We start from the raw sequence: 6000 nt of genomic DNA, 5'->3' as shown, positions 1-6000 counted from the left end.
TACATGTTCTTAAACAATTTTAAAATCAATTTGTATTACCCACGAATTCCCGAAGAATTCATTACGGATACATCTTTGAATGATTGTACAATTAGATATATTATAATATAACGAAGAATATGGATTATTCTTATGAAGATTGCATAAAAGATTATTCTTACATTATAACAATATTATATAGTTCCTGAAGAACTTAAAAGAAAAATCAAATTATTTCTTAAGAATTCCAGAAGAATTCAATATACATATGCATCCCTAAAGGATAGTTTTACCAATTTTTATAAAATTTTGGCAATTTACAATTTGCAATTTTCAATGGATTTATTTATTTATTTCTATATTGTACAAAACATAAAAAATGTATATCATATGCCAATTTTCTTATCAATACGTTATATGCCAATTTATTTTTATTTTTTCAATAAGTTACTAATTAATCTTATTTATAACATAGGTTACATTATAATTATTATTAAGTTACTATTTAATTTGCATTATAAATTTTCAGTATGTTACATTACATTAGTATTAATAAAAAATAATTGGAATTAATTTTTTTTTTATTTGACTATGTTTATTATGCTTATCTAAGTATTTGCTTAATTTTATTATTTGATGATAGTATATATCAATAATAAATGAATGAAAAATCATTCCCAGAAGTGAATGAAGTCCAACCCATTGATGTTACTCCATTCCCAGAAGTGAATGTAGCAACACACGATTACCATGGACAAAAATTGTGGCCATCGTTGAGGTAATAGTCATGGCCGTGTTAATTTTAAAAGCTCGGCTTCTCGCTAGAATTGAAAGAAAAAAAAAAAGGAAAAGTAGACAAATTAGCAAAACTAATGAAAATATATGTGATATTAGCTAGTTCCCGAAGAACTAATTAAAGAATAAAAAGGGAAAACCTTGATATTGAAGCATCTTTGAATGATTGCTCAAAGAATAAAATTTTCTTGAAGAAATTATGAAGATTATTATGATCATTATATGAAGATCACTTGTGATATAGTTCTTGAAAAGCTAAAGCTTTAATTTGGCGCATCTTTGATGGATTGCTCAAAGAATATGGATTTTCTTAACCAATATTATGAAAGATTGTAAAATTGTGTTTTTCTCTAGCCATTCTGAATAGAGATTTGTTGTTGAGTTCCTGAAGAACTAATTTTTGTTTACAACATGATTAAAGTCCATATGATCTATTTGATCTTAGTATAAATTGGACCAAAATTAAAAGAACAATTATGTATGTCTCTTGAATATGCTCCTAAAGTAGCAAACTTATGAAAAAAAATTCAAAAAATATTTGATTAATCATATTTTAGATTGGTACAATTTCAATAATTATCAATTGAAATGTGAAAGTTTTTACATGATAATTCGACTTTATTTCTCGATGTACAACTTAGTAAGATCTCTATCTATCTATTTTATATTTTACTATGAGGTAGACGATTATTATTCCCTATGAAATATATGCCTAAGAAAAAAGTTACATTTAGCTTTTTATACATTAAACTTTGAATTTATTTTATGGTGATTATGTTTTCTTAAGCTTTGAATACAATTATTTTCTTAATTACTTATAATTATAATTCGGTTACAGTTTGTAAATATAAACTGATTTTAATTATTCCGGTTACATATTTAAATCAATTGATTGATTTTAATTTTAAAATCTTTTAATTGTTACTATATTTTAATTTCTAATTCTACTGAAATCCACATAAAAAAAAATTTATACTTTATTTTTACTCTTTTAATTCTCATACAAATAAATTATTACTATTTTTTTTATTGTGTTCCACCGAAAAGATTTTTTTGTAGAAACATATTTGTTTAGCTTGAAAATATTCATCGATACTACTATTCATGAAAAATTAAATTTTATATTTGGTAGTACGAAAATTATTGAAGACTCCAGAAGAGTCAATGCATTGTTATATCGAGAAACAAAGTTGCACTTTGCTAATGTATTTTATATTTTAAGTCTTAAAGAAATTTGTTACCGAAGGATATTCACATAAATGAATATCATATTGAAACAAGAAACGACGGAGATATTTTATCTCTATATTACGAGACATATTATCAACTTTTATCTCTAGTTTGTGGTGTACTTATGATATTAGTGCAACTTAAGCACATGTTTAAGTAAATCAGAAGTTTACAATTTAAAATATATTAAGTTTGTAATTGGCAAGATCGGATGGGTCATCCCGAATCTATTATGATGTGAAATATAAAATAATTTTATATGAATTGAAGGGCCTGAAGTTTCTTCAATTTAATAATTTTTATGTGTTACTAGTTCCCGAAGGAAGTTGATAAATTAAGTAAATGAGCATATTTTATTTTTTAGAATATATATAAGGTGATATTTGTAAATCAATACACCGATCATGTGGACCGATTAGATTCCTAAAATTTTAATTGATGCATCAACTAAATGGTCACATGTATGTTTGTTATAAACTCACAACCAGAAGTTTGTGAGATTATTTTTAAGAGATCGTTTTATATATATTATTCTAGAAAATATTTGATAAATATCATATGTTAATTGAAATTTATACCAAACATCTTGTGAAATATGTTCATACAAACAAAAAATAATGGACCTGAAGATTCATTCTAAGTTATAGTTGAGATATTGAATAGCATCATGCCAACAAATTATTATATACATAAGCTCTCCCCTAATTTATTTGAATTTTAGTTTATATAAACCTATTTTCCCATATAAACATTTTTGGATGTGTTGGGTACGTCTCAATTGCTCCAAAGAATATTGGGAAAATAATTTTTATATGAATCTCCAAAGTGAGCCAATAATTGGAGATTTTTTTACAGCTTTATGGGCTGATTATCAATTGGTGAATTAGTTTTCCCAATATTAGGGGGAGATAATAAGCAGCTAAAAATATGAACTAGAAGTTCAATTGAAATGTTTTGAAATAAATTAATAATTGTTATTTTGATCCTCTTAGAAATCAATATGAACCAGAAGTTCAAAAGATAACTCATTTGCAAAGTTTATGAAATCAATCAACAGCTGCTAATGCTCCAATAAAAATGAATGTCCCTGTTGGACAATCTAATATTGCAAATGATTCCTAACCACGCGTGAAGCATGGTAAGCAAATCGGTTCCAAAGATAAAAATCCTCCTAATATTGAAAAGGAGCTAAAAACAAAGATGACCCGAGTGAGGATATGAAAATAGTATTTGACATAATTAATTTTCCAGTTCCAGAAGAACTTATCAGGTACCTGTAATTTACGAAAATATAGAGATCTCGACAAACTATGTCATGAATGGAATACGATGGAACCGAGATGAAGTCAACGTTGACAATATTTTTGCACATAATAAAGCGCTATATATGTGATAAATGACAATGAGGATCATAAATCAAAGTCTATTAAGGATTATAGACAATGAAATGATTGACTAAATAAGATAGACGCAATTGATACAAAATTAAACTAGCTTTGCAAAGCGAAATGTTTTTGGACCAGTAGTCCATTTCATCTGCAGATGGAGATAAATCGATATGAATAAGTTTTCAAGAGAAAAATAATAAAAACAAAATGTTTAGAATTTGAATTGTTATTCAAGTATATTGATAAATGTCAATCATTGATTTTCAAGAAGCATATTCACCTGAAGTGAATTCAAAAATTAATTAAGTTGAGTAGCATCTGAAATACTCAATTCATGTGAAATATGTGTTTTAACGTATTTTACTGGCTCACTTGATAATGATGATCCCTGAAGGATTTAGTTATATTTGACAATGAATTATTTATATCCGAGGCTTATATTAATGATAAAATATCATCTAGACTCCCGAAGAGCTTATGAGATATTCTCATTTAAATTTATAATTTAAATAAGATTATATAGCAAAAGTGTTAAAACAGTTTGACATTGACAAATCTAATTTGTTGTATACTAAAAATGGTTGCAATGTCATTTGATGTGTCATGCCTCAAGAAAATGATGAACAATTTGAATTGGTCCTGAAGTACCATATCTTAATTCAATTAAGCTCACTAATATATTTGCTATAATTTCGTAGTATTTTATTTTTGCCTATTCATCCAACCCAAATATTGAAGTAAAGCAAAACATAGAATTATTTATACTTTAAAGAAACAACAATATCATCCAATCATGTGAAGATTTTAGCACTACATCAAGCAAGCTGAGAAGATATTTTTGTTGAGGATTGTAATTCAACACATACAAGAAATTCGTTGTTTTATTACAAAATGATGGTTCCTGCAACAACTCAACATGAAGATAATATCAGACGCAATGCTAATTTAGAGAAGAGTATAATAAAGAAGATATGACAGATTTTTCTACAGAGTCAACTTTTAGTAAAACCTTGGAGCAGCTAGTACAGAAGATTATTTGATTTTTCATCTCGTGTATAATAATTGTCTTTATGAGGGGGAGATATAAATATGTTCTGCACTCTTTTTCCCTTCACCGTGGTTTTGTCCCACTGGGTTTTCCTGGTAAGGTTTTTAATGAGGCAGTTCACACACAAATGATGATGTACTCTTTTTCCTTCACTAGGGTTTTTTTTTAGAGAAAGAATATCCTTCATGGACATTCAAGGGGGAGTGTTATGAATAATATGTAATGAATGTCCATTATTGTGTAGGTTTTTTTGTCCCCTAATTGTGTCCTATAAATAGGACCCCTTTGTTACAATGTAATACACACTTGTGAATAGAATAATAACAATGGTCTATTCATTTCTCTTCTCTCTTTCTCTTCTCCTTCTATATTCTTGCTATTCTTTAGAAATAGTTCATAACAGGAAGTGGCTTTTTGCTGTCTTCTTTCAATTTCCCTTCCCTATTTATTATGGTCATAATCATAGACATAAGACATAGTCACATACCAATGTTGATTTTGATGACAGGGCAAACACTCACTCACATCTTCCTAACCCTTTTCTCACGCTCTCTCCTGACCCCTCTTAACCATTCTTACAAGGAGAACTCTTCGCACTCACTTTGAATTCATTTTCAAACAAAAAAACAACTTTGATGATTTTCAAATTGAATTCTACACTAAAATTTAATATTCAACTTATTTTTACTATAAAAAATAAATTATTTTATTTTCAACTCAATTTTAATGAATCAAATTTACAAAATTAATTCACTTAAAATTAACATTTTGACCACATAACTAAACTTAAACTCAATCTATTTATTTTTTTAGATTAACTTTCTTATGTTGGTGTCTAACTCAACTATGTTTGGTAAAGTGAGTGACAATTATCTCTAAAATCTAACTCAACTATCAAATATCAATATTAGGCATGACACTTTTATCTGAGATCAAATTTTAAACCTTATAATTGTGTGTGAGAGTTTTTAATGATAGTTATAATTTCATCTATGAAAAAAAAAAGGATAGTAACCTCTGACTTTTAACATGATGATAACAAGTTAAAAAAATTGTGCCTAATATCAAATACATTTTTGCATGAATGTTTGTGATAACCTTAAAACAAATACACCATAAAGAAAAAATCATAAGAAATTCCATCAATTTAGAAGACTAATAAAAAAATTGATCTAATTCAATTAAACACATGTTAATAAAACAAAAAAATAAATAAATTACATATATGATTTTGTTTAGTTTTAAAAAATAAATAAAATAATTCGATCTAAACGGTCTCATCAAAATACATATCTGAATTTTGTGCATTAAAAAAAGTGCAACATGCAATAAATTTTAGATCATCTTATAACAAAAAAAAATAAAAATCAGATCGTCAAGTCTTAATCGAACGACCCACATAACATCTCAAATTTTATTCTTAAAATTTGAACCGGCTAACTAAATTAAATAGTTCTGAATTTTTTTTTAATTTGTCGTAACATCCTTTATATATATTTTCAAAATAATTACACATGAGTGAAAGACAAACGGACAACAAGTCGTGCCGTTAATTTTTTT

Source organism: Trifolium pratense, linkage group LG3 (genome assembly GCF_020283565.1).
Source record: "Trifolium pratense cultivar HEN17-A07 linkage group LG3, ARS_RC_1.1, whole genome shotgun sequence".
NCBI lineage: Eukaryota > Viridiplantae > Streptophyta > Magnoliopsida > Fabales > Fabaceae > Trifolium > Trifolium pratense.
This window is presented reverse-complemented; position numbering follows the sequence as displayed.